A 12,650-nucleotide genomic window follows, 5' to 3' on the forward strand; every position below is an offset into this window, starting at 1 on the left:
GCCAAATAAGTGAAGATGAAATAGAAACAGTAAGGAAAAGAAACCCTGAGAGAGAAATAACATTATTTTCTCATCATTTTTATCTAAATGTAGAAGGATAGTTAGTATCAACTAGGATACTTTTTCTAGGAGCTTTATTTTTTAATGTAACCAACAATGATAAAAATTGGAATTTTAAAGAGCAAAAATCAGTTGATTTCTCTTTATTCAGTGTGCAAATGTGTGCAGAAGTGTGTTTAATGGCCGAAAGGTTCTCTTGTCATCCCGCTGTTGTAAGCAGAGCTAATGACTGGCCTCTGTTCTGTAGAAATATTTTAGCTGCCAAGGACCCACTGATGTGGGCAGCAAGCCTGAGGAAAATGAGAAGGAACAGCACCCAGGGTGCCTACCATGTGCCTTCCACCAAGCTGTGCACCTACACCAGGCAATTTAGACTCTGAGACTGTCCAGACTCTATCAGGTTTTGTTGTTGTGTTGCTTTCAGTACTAAACAACACCTTCAGAAAAGGAGAAGAATCTGACTTCCAGTTGCTTTAAAATCCAGATTTTCTTTTTTTAAAAAAGGCTTACCCTGTTGACAAAGCCCCTGTCAGAATGAGAGTCATTATACTCCACAGAAGGTTTGTGTACTTCATTCCTTTCCAAAGCCATCTGTCTGCATCTAATTCACTGATAATTTTATCAGTCTCCCCATGCTTTGCCTGAAACCTCTCCATTGCATTTTTTATTCTTCGCAGATGTTAACTCTTTGAATGACAGTTTCAATGCATTGAGAATTTTGATGAAGACAGACATTCTCTCTGAAGGATCTCCCTCCAATGTAACACTTTCCAATTGCCCCACTGCACCAACAGTTGTGCTTTCCAACAAAAGTTGTGCCTCTCCTGGGCAAAGACAATCTAGATGCAAAATTGTATCCAGGACATTGCTAAAGTAGCTGCCTGCAGTGGCATCATCCCGGGGACACTCAATACCTATCATTTAAGACGCCTTTTTGAAAATTTGAAATTACAGTACATTTTATAGAAATAGTTCTAACCTTTCTTCCTACTTAATATTATCTCTAAGAAAATACAGGCTATTAAAAGATACTATAGATCTATTTCAAAATTAACTGTTTGAAGCATTTGGTTTTTTATTTAAAAGAGACCATTTAAATGTACTTTTAGGTTGTGCCTAAATAGGTTATCTCAAGCATATTATCAAATCATTTTGAGGTAGTCTGTTATTAGTTTTCAGGTTAATTCAGGGAAAAGATCTTTGTACAGTTGATGTCACATACTTCTTTTAATTTTGCCCAATAAGCATTTCTAATCTTCAGTGAACCACAGCTTAGGACTGTGGGAGATGAATGAGAAGGTTCACAAGACACCTACTTCCCAGAAGGTGATATCTACTGGGGAAGATGGGACACAAAGCGCACTGTAACTCGTACAAAGCGCTACCCAAATACAAGCAAGAGAGGGTTTATTTAACCAGAAACATGGGTGCAGACTTCACAGAAGAGATAAAATTTTACTTGTGCCCTGAAAACAGGGTAGGATTTTGAAGAGTGGAGATGAGAATGAGAAGGTATCCGGTATATGGGGTGGCATTCATGATAGCGCAAGTATGGGATTGCATGGAACAAGTTCTGGGAACACAAAGGGCACCAGTCTGGCTGGATCAGAGGGTAGATGAGGGAAGAAACTGGAGACAACGTGCCGTTGAAAATTTGTGAGCAAGAATAAGACATAATGTGAACTGCACTTTCAAAGATAATGGCAGTCTTCTGTAGGATGAATTAAGAAGGAAGACACTAAAGACAGAGAAAATCTGGATGTGTTGTCAGAAGGAGGGAAAAGGAGGTCCTGGATTAGGGCAGGTGCGATTGGAATGAAATCCAGGGAACTGGTTCAAACACTCCAACCAAACAGATGGGAGATGTGCTTAAATCAAGAGAAAGACCCAGGTGGGCTGAGCAAAGCAAGTTGACTAAAGTGCTCTTCAAATTTGCCTCTTTTTCAGTTAACTGTTGGTTTCCCAGGTGTCACTACCATTTCCCAAAGGAATCTAAGCCAGCTCTTTTTGGAAGTGTCCTCCTCATACTTGTGAGTATTTTTTGACTATTAATTTAGCACTGATATTGTTCAGGGCAGTTAGAAAGTTCTTGATACTCATTTTGTGTTTACAGACTCAGAGTTTCACTGGAAGACACCATCCTGAAAGCCTGATACTTGGGCAAGATAAAGGCCAAGAAAACAAGGCATTGACTCCATGGTGGCCCAGGTCCAAGGGCATGATAGATGAGAGTGGTGGGAGAGGAAGTTTAGTGTCTTAATTAAAATAATGTAGACAGTAACTGTAGATTAAAATGTCAACAATTATCAAAAATGCATTGCTTAAAATTAGGAATGATGATGATAATGATGATGGTGATAATTATTGGCCTGATGAGGGACAATGTGATACATGAACTAAAGATCCACATCCTCTCAGGATATGACTTCTGTTAACTTTTACTTGCCTAGAGAATTATCTATGACACTAAAACAGGTCCCCAGCCTAGAAAAACTAAATTTAGAGCAAAGTGTATAAATACTCCCCAAGGAGGAAGTTAGGAGAGAATTTGGCTTAATGTGGTGTGGTAGGGACTAGCTAGTTGTTCACTGAAACCCATTCCCTTTTCCTCCTAAGTACATAGCTAAACATTATTTCCCAGCCTCCCTGTGGGTAGGTGGGCTCTATAACAGACTTCTGCCCAACTGTGTGTCATCAGAAGTGATATTCTCTACTTATCAGTCTTAAAATCTTCCAGCTTGATCCTCTGCACTCTCTTTTATTGTCTTCTGATGAAGTGGAGCAGCAGAGAACTCCAAGGCCCTGGGAATAATGGGGCCACTAGAAAGAAGGATTGTGTGAAGCAGAAGTTTCCATCAACCAATGCTAGAATTTAATATGAATAAGAATACTTTCATAAATGATTATTGTGTTCAGCCACTGAGGATCTGGGGGTGCTCTGCTACAGCAATTAGCCTACCCTGACTGATACATATATGAGGCTTTAGAGTCAGACAGACCTAGGCCTATGTCTCAGCTCTTTCATTTCACTACCTCTGAAAACTTACAAGTTACTTAACTTCTTGGAGCCTCAGTTTCCTTAAAAGTAAATCAGGGAAGGGGACTTCCCTGGTGGTCCAGTGGTAAAGAATCCACCTTGCAGTGCAAGGGACACAGGTTCGATCCCTGGTCAGGGAACTAAGATCCCACATTCTGCCAGGCAACTAAGCCCATGCACCACAACTACTGAGCCCACACGCCTCAACGAGAGAGCCTGTGTGCCACAAATTACAGAATCCACACGCTCTGGAACCCATGTGCCACAACTAGAAAGTGAAAACACGCAAGCCACAACTAGAAAGAAGCCCGCACACCGCAAGGAAGAGCCCGCATGCCACAACGGAGACCCGACGCAGCCAAAAATAAAAATAAATAAATAAATAAATAAATAAATAAAATAAAAATGTAAATCAGGGAAAATAGGGCTGCTATGAACATAAAATAAAATAAAATGTATGTAAGTCTATTGGCACATTGCCTGGCAATAGAAACCATACAAGAGAAGACAGCTATTATTATCTCTGGTAGAAAGAAGGCATCATTTGTATGGTCTTACTAGCCAGCATAGAAATGGTCTTGGAGAATGGGATAAGAAGGTAGATCTAGCAGAAATGTTCTCCTCTAGTATTTTCTAGAGAAGGAAACTGCAAGTTTATATTCATCTATTATCAAATATTTCCTTATAATTAAAAGGATATCTTCTTACTCCCAAAGAATGATGGAGAAACCTAAGTTTTAGAGTTGAGTTCAAGTTCCATTTCTGGGATATCTACCTCTGGCCATGATAGAATAACTGGTATAGGAATTACACTCCTATTGCAAACTATGAAACTGTACACAATATATGAAACAATTGTTGTCAGGCATTAGAAAACAAAATGCATAGGGTTGTGATCTTTGACAGAAGGAAATTATGTGAGGTGAGTTTCATGTTGACCCACATTTCTATCAAGGGTACTTTCTGAAGTGAAGTACAGAAAGTGGCAATCTCATTAGGAAGAGGACAAAGAGTTTGGAATTTAGGGTTGCTTAGGAGGCAAGAATTTATAGGTAAAGTTCCTTGAGATGGTGGAGATCCCCAGAGTTCTATATAGAGGTGCCCTGAAGGACTTTGTCCAAGCACTGGACTGTACTTCTGCAGGGTGAGACACGGTAAGACTAACCAGTTGCTGGGAGGTGAGTCCTGAATAAAGATACTAGAAGTTGTAAAGTGCTGGGAGACATTGGAGGTTTAGTCAGTCAGAGTGGAATAAAGAGACATTTAGTACTTTGGGCATTTAGTTAAGACCCCAGCAGGGCCAAATGCTAGAAATAAGGCATACTCTAGAATAAGGTACGTGCTCTAGGACTGGGGGAAAAAACTGAAATAAACCCTTTCTAACAATGTCTAAAACATCTACAGTAGAGTTTTTCAACCTCAGCACTACTGAAACATTAGATCAGATAATTAGTTGTTGTGGGGTGCTTTTCCTGTGAATTGTGGGATGTTTACCAACATTCCTGGCCTCTACCCACTGTCATTGTCATTGTCATATGACATTGTCACCCCAAATTGTGACAACCAAAAATATCTCCATACATTGCCAAATATCTCCTTGGGTGGGGGGAGCAAAACTACCACTAGCTGAGAAGCACCACTCTATAAGCTTCAAGTGATCACCACAATTTAACTGTCTGCCAGGAAAAAACCTCTAATTCTTTAAAGAAAACAGCATAATCCACAAATCATGTCTTGTGCACAATGTCCAGTATACATTTTAAAAACTACTGTACATGCAAATAAGCAAAAAATATGACCTAAAGTCAAAAGAGAAAAATAGCCAATGGAAGCAAGCCCCCAGGATGATGCAGGTTTTGAAATTATCAGAGAAGTACTCTTAAAAAGCTATGATAAACATGTTCAAGAACTTGAAATTATGGATAGAATGATTGGATAGAGAATATCAGTACAGATATGAAAATTATAAAAAGAACCAAATAGAAATTTAAGAACTAAAAAATAAAATATATGAAATTAAAAATTCACTAAATGAGCTTAATAGAAAATTAGACAATGGAAAAGAAAAAAAGGATTAGTAAGCTTGAAGATAGGTCAGTAGAAATCACCCTAACTGAAAAACAGAGATTAAAAAAAAAAGATTTTTCAGAATAAACAGCAAATGGGACTGTAAAAAGATGTTTGTCCTATCTCACAAGGATAGGAGAGAGAGAGACTGAGGCAAAAAAATATTTGAAGAAATAATAGTTGAAATCTCCCCAAATTTGGTGAAAAACATCAACCCACAGACTCATAAAGCTGAGCAAAACAAAAATAGTACAAGCACAAAAAAGACCATCCTTGGGCACAGGATAGCAAAACAAACATCAAAAAAAAAGAAATATATTAATAGCAGCCAAAGGGGGAAAATTATTACATATGGGGTAACAACAATAGGGAGACTCTGACTTCTCATTAGAAACAATGAGTCAGCATCTTTAAAGTGCTAAAAGAGGGAATTTTTGCTTTCAACGAAGATAGAATAAACTTTGTTACTCTAAATAAATTTTGATTTATTAATTAATAAATGTTAATGATAAATAATACATTAATAAATTTTTATTTAGGTTATTTTAACCTAAAATAAGGAAACAGAAAAAAGCAAAATGTATAAAACACTGGACATCAGTCAACAAAGGACAGTTATCCCTGAGAGACAGGAAATAGTGATTATCCCAGCTTCCTGGCTTGGGAGTTTCCAGGCCACCACTCAAGGAGGGAGAAACCAAGCAGAGCCCATCAGACTTTGTGAGTTGAGGAGATGAAGTTAGAGTCCAAGGAAAACAAAGCAGATGGAGTTTGCAGGACAGAGGACCAGAAAGGAGAGATCTGCACAAGGAAAGAAGCCTGGAAATCTCCAGAGAGTCTTCTTCAAGTGTTCAACACATTCATTTGAGAAAACTACCTGAAGCCCTGCAAATCAGAGGGAACAGTACTCAATTGTCAGACAGGACAAAGACTGGTGCCTGTTATCACCAGCCAGCCTGGAAAGCCACATTACTCTGGGAGCATTGGGTAGAGTACTCAGAGAAGTATTGCATTAGACATGGGGAATAATTATCCCTAGACTACATGATGCTCTGGTCAGACTCACGAAATTGTACAAGCAAGACCCAAAAGGTTCAAACTGTTTCCAAGCAGCTTAACTGCATCCTGGAACAAAGCACAAGGATATTTATAAGAATACAAAAATATTCAGCACTCAATAAGATAAAATTCACAATTCTTGTATCCAATTCAAATTAACCAGGAATACAAAAAAGCCAGAATATATGACCCATAAAGAGGAGGAAAAATCAATCAATTGAAACCCATCCAAACTGACACCAATATTAGAATTAACATACAAGAACATCAAGATAATTATTAGAACTGTATTCCATATGTTCAGAATATTAAGCTGAAACAAGAAATATTTTTTTAAAAGGGAGATTCTCTGAAGCCAGAAATTTGGGGCAATCAGACTTTAAGATTTGAAAATCATGATGGCTGTGATGAAAACTACACTGGATAAGAATAACAAGAGGGGTAGCAATGGCCAAGAGCATGGAGTCTCATGAGATCACCGCTGGAAGTAAGTGGCTGCAGAGATGCAGAGACTCCCTCAGGGCAGCTCCGGGGAGTGATGCCAAAATTTAGAAAAACAGAAATAATAATAAGAAGAGATTAGATATTTCGAAGAGAAGAATAGTAAACTGGAAAAAGCAGCAGTACAAATTATCCAAAATGAAACAGGAAAAAGTATTCACAAAAGTGAACAGAGCATCAGTGAGGTATCGGCCAACTTTAAGTGGCCTAATATTTTTTGTAATTTAAGTCGCTGAAGGAGAAGAAAGGGAGGAACCCAGAAAATGTTTGAAGAAATTATGGCCAAAATTTTCCTAAATTGATGGAAACCATAAACTTAGAGATCCAAGAAGCTCAACAAACCCCAAGAACAAGAAATATGAATTAAACTACCAAGATACATCTTAATCAAATTGGTAAAAATTAGTGGTAAAGAAAATCTTAAGAGTATCCTGGGGAAAGGGGGCGAGGGTAGGGAAAGGGAGAACACGTTACATAAATATATATATATTATAAACACACACACACATATATATATATATATATATAGAGAGAGAGAGAGAGAGAGAGAAAAGAGCAGATTTCTCATCCAAAACAAAGCAAGTAAGAAGTCAATGGAGCAACCTCTTTAAAGTACTGAAAGACAAAAACATCCATCAACAGAGAATTCTATACCTAGCAAAAATATTTTGCAAAAATAAAGGCAAAATAAAGTCTTTTTGAGACATGGAAAAGCTGAAAGAATTTATCACCAGAAGACATGCACTACAAGAAATGTTATAGGAAGTGTTTCAGGCTGAAAGAAAAAGATATGAGATGGAAATATGGATCTATACAAAGGAATGTAAAATACTAGAAAAGGTAGCTACATGGATAAATATATAAGATTTTATTCTTATTTTAGATCAATTTAAAAGAGAGTTACTATTTAAACAAAACTAATAGCAATATATCATGGGGTTTATAATATATGTAAATAAAAATGTATGACAAAAATAGTCCAAAGGCTAGAAAGAGGAAAACAGAAATATGATTATTACATTATATAGCAAGCTATATAATATTGATTCTAAGTAGACTATAAGTTAAAAATGTATATTTTTATCCAAGATCAATGTCTTTTAAAAATGAGATGTAGTTCCAAAGTCAATGTAGGAAATAAAACAGTATTATAAAAATATTTGATTAATGCAAATTGCAATTTAAAACTCACTTTCGGTGTGACCTTATGTAAGTTATTTCAACTTCTTTTAACTTCAGCTTCCTCATCCCCCATTAAATGTATTTAATAATATTAAATTGTGATGATAAACCAGGCTTTAAGTTCACTGAGAAAAAAACATATCTTAATAACTTTATGTTAATTTTTATACTGCCTGTACCAGGCATAGTGCTTGACTCATATATTTTTATATTTACTAATTTTTTTCTTATACTCTACCTTGTAAAGTGACTTACTGCCTGGCATATAACAAGTATTCAATAAACTTTTTTTTTTTTTTTTTTTTTTGGTACGTGGGCCTCTCACTGTTGTGGCCTCTCCCGTTGCGGAGCACAGGCTTCAGATGCGCCGGCTCAGCGGCCACGCCTCACGGTCCCAGCCGCTCCGCGGCATGTGGGATCCTTCCGGACCGGGGCACGAACCCGCGTCCCCTGCATCGGCAGGCGGACTCTCAACCACTGCGCCACCAGGGAAGCCCTATTCAATAAACATTTTTAAGTGAATCCATTGCAAAGTACTTTACAAAATGATGAAATATAACAAGAAAACAAATGTATCAAATCAATTAAATGTCATATCTTTCTACTGATAAGCAGTAAGTAAAGGGAGGAGTGCACATGTTCGTACAAAAAAAAGGTCTCAATAAGAATATTTGAGGGCTTCCCTGGTGGTGCAGTGGTTGAGAATCTACCTGCCAATGCAGGGGACATGGGTTCGAGCCCTGGTCTGGGAAGATCCCACATGCCGCGGAGCAGCTAGCCCCGTGAGCCACAATTACTGAGCCTGCGCGTCTGGAGCCTGTGCTCCGCAACAAGAGAGGCCACGATAGTGAGAGGCCCGAGCACCGCGATGAGGAGTGGCCCCCACTTGCCGCAACTAGAGAAAGCCCTCACACAGAAACGAAGACCCAACACAGCCATAAATAAATAAATAAAAATTAAAAAAAAAAAAAAAGAATATTTGAAAACAACGAAATCAATGCTCCACTTCTTTGTCTCAGCGACATTGGCATAAATATCAAAATTTGTCTTACAGATGTCCTTTAAAATACATTTAACCCTCCGATGATTTAAAACTGTCATAAGTTAAGTCCTGATGACCTCAAACGATTGTTCTTCCCAAGTCAGGTGGTCTCTGAGGCCTCTGGTTAGTAACAAATAGAGAACAGAGGAAGTTAAGAGTTTCTATGTATTATTCACAGATGGCTGTATGATTAACAGGCGCTCGGGCTCTGGAACTGTTTGGTTACGAAACACTTTAATTTAAATGTTAAGTAGGAGAAAAAGCAAGAGTAATTCATTGCTTCATCTCTAAGAAGATGCATCAAGACAGTCTTCAGATCTGAGGAATATTTACTGACCTACAAAGATTCCCATTCACTCCTCTCATAATTAAAAATGGTAATCGTCGTCAGTAATGGAGCACAAATTCTGTCAGGCCCTGAATCAAGTACTTGACGTATGTTATCTAACTCAATGTTTACAACTCCATAAACCAAATGTTATATATACCTAACCATTATATGTATGAGACACTAAAGCTTAGGGATGTCTACTAACTTGTCCATATTCACACATTTAAGTGGCAGAGACAAACTTGAACAAAATCAGGTCTGATTACTAAATCCAGGATCTCTTAAATACTTGACCCTACTGCTTCCCTTATATTTATTGTGGAAATGAGGAAATCTGATATCAGTGAAGAGCACTCACCTTAAAAAGTATAATACTATGTTCTAACATATCTTAATAGTTTATAACCCAATTAATTTCCGTCTGAGATTTTGGGAGGTCTCCAAAGATTTACGATATAAATAGCCCTCTCTCTCTCTCACTCACATACACACATATAGGGATGAACACACTTTAGAGTTAGTATAATGAGTGGAAAGAACACAGGCTTCAAAGTCAGCTAACTTTGGTTCAGATTTTGGCTCCACCACTTATGAGCTGCATGACTTCGACAGAATATTTAACTCTATTTTTCCTGATCTATAAAATTAGGATAACAGAGTTTACCTTGTAGAGCTTCTCAAGGTTTAACTTAGCATTTATGGCAGGTCCCAGAACAAAGACCAGTAAATATTTCATATCCGCTTTCCTCCTACAAAAACTCACAAGCATTTAAAATGAAAGACTCTTAGCTACAAAGAAGTGACCTGTTAATTAGGCATTGCCATTTGATGTGTGGACAGTACTGGACAGCACAGGTCCTGCTTTGGTCTCTGAATACCTAAGGGCTGTGTCTGCCTGGTCTCTTCTTGTAGACTCAGTAACCTACCACCAGATGGCAGAAAATGTGTGATGACAGATATATAGAGGGCATCTTGACTGGGGAGAAGAAAAGCATTCCAGAGAAAGCAAATAGGGTGGACACTTCCCACAGATGGACACAAGACATTAGATAGAAAATTCCTACTGTCCATGAGAAGGTAATGCTTAATGTGTCTTCCAACTCTTATGGGCCATAGTCTTACATTTCCCAGGAGAGCTGTGGTCCAGTTAGAGTTACAATCACACAGATCTCAGATTCCAAGCAGTAGTACTAAGTTAATGTGTACCTAAATTAAACTGATTCTAATTTGAGTATCATAATGAAGAAGGGCAGAAACCAATTATAATACAATGAATTTTTTAAAATCCATCAGTTCCCACAGATATAAAATATATCTTATATGTATGTGCTTATGTATGTGTATGTATGTTATAATCATAAATAAGTAATATTTTTAAGTGGGGTGGAGACAGAAAAGCTCTTATTTACAGAAGAATTCTAATAAATGTAGAAGGGTCAATAGAATTAGAAAATCACCATTGGCAAACCACCATTGTAGTAACTGATTCAGGTGAGAATCAACAATAGATGCCAAAACATGGGTGACAAACTGTTGAAGAAAAAGATATTCACATAGTCTGAAAATATAACTGTACTGATTAGTTATTAATTTCAAAGAGAAAAAGATATGTTTGATAGCAGGAAAATCTGATGGACTCCACCTTAATTAAATGATCAACTTAACATCACCAATTATAGGACAAAATGACCTAGTGTGTCTCCTAATTAGATGTACTGAGAAGAGCACATCACTTTCGTAATATTCCTAAAAAAAAAAAAAAGTTTAACCTTTATCATAATAAGACAATCAGACAAATCCCAATTAAAGGACAGTCTGAAAAATAACTAAACTTGACTCTTCAAAAATGCCCCCAAAAGGGCTAGGAACTGTTCTAGAAAGACCCTAAAGAAGTATGACAAGTAAATGCAATGCATGATCCTTGACTAGATTGTGGATTTATAAATTCTGAAAAAAAAAATTAAGCCTATGAAAGACATTATTGGGACAATTGTGAAATTTTGAATATGGACAGTATATTAGATCAATAGGTCATAGTGTTATGTTAATGTTAGATGTCTTGAATATGAAATAATGTTTGGTTATGTCCATTTCTTAGAATATATAGGCTGAAAGGGGGAGTGACACGAATCCCACAAGCCTGAAACTAACTCTCCAATTGTTCAGGGAAAGGAAAAAAAAATGTGTGTGTGTATGTATAATTTTATGTACCTATATAATTTCGTATACATAGCTGAGGCCGGGGGGAGCCAATTCCTAACTCTGGCAAAGTGTAAAGTCTAGACCTTTATTCTTTTGAATTGCCTCTCCAGTTGGAGCAAGAGAAGTGACTACCAGTGCCCATATAAACCTGGTCGCTCTGAGCTCTGGCAGCACACTCATTTGTAAGGCCACATGTGGGCTCCATGGGATGGCAGTATGTATCTTTATCTGAATTTATTCTCCAACTGGAATGAAAGTGGGTCATTATATCCACATCTGAGAAAGGTCAGACTTCAGAGCGTTTCTCAGCACCCAACCTGCTCTTCCTTATATCATTACACTTTACAGGGCTCCACCAAGTCTATTTTGAGATATTTTTTTTAATGAGGAAGTTGGTATGGTGTCTGTGATCCATTGAAATATATTTGCTAAAAGACAGACTCCAGTCTGATGCCCTCCCACTCCCAGTGGCCCCTCTGCTTGACCCTCAACAATTTTAAACCTGGAACATATACAGGAATCTGTTAGATGTTGAAAGAAATAACATGGGCAGGGAATTCCTTCTGGCGTGGACTTCCCTGACAGATTTCCCTGCAGAGTATGGATCGTCTCTCCCTTTTCCCTACATACTTGCTCAGCTCTGTGCTATTTATAAAAGTGAGTGTGTGTATATATCTATATATAGATATATACACACACACACACATATACATACATATATATATTTCATTACTGTTAACCTGAATCCAGAAAAACAAAAACAGGAATTTCCAATGTTTCAGGGTATCTTATACAAATTGCCTGATCTCTGCCTGTATTTCTGTTGTCTCACCTCTAAATTAGTAATAATAAGAATATCACTAAGACGCGGAGATCACCTTCCTCCCCACGGATACACCAGAAATAGAGCTACACGTGGAACAACTCCTACAGAACACCTACTGAACGCTGGCAGAAGACCCCAGACATCCCAAAAGGCAAGAAACTCCCCACATACCTGGGTAGGGCAAAGCGGAGAGATCCGCACACAGAGGATCGGTGCCGAGCGGCACTCACCAGCCCGAGAGGCTTGTCTGCTCGCCCGCCGGGGCACGCAGCGCTGGAAGCTGAGGCTCGGGCTTCGGTCAGAGCGCAGGGAGAGGACTGGGGCTGGTGGCGAGAACTCAGCC

Source organism: Mesoplodon mirus, assembly GCF_964341445.2.
Source record: "Mesoplodon mirus genome assembly, chromosome: 9".
Classification (NCBI taxonomy): domain Eukaryota; kingdom Metazoa; phylum Chordata; class Mammalia; order Artiodactyla; family Ziphiidae; genus Mesoplodon; species Mesoplodon mirus.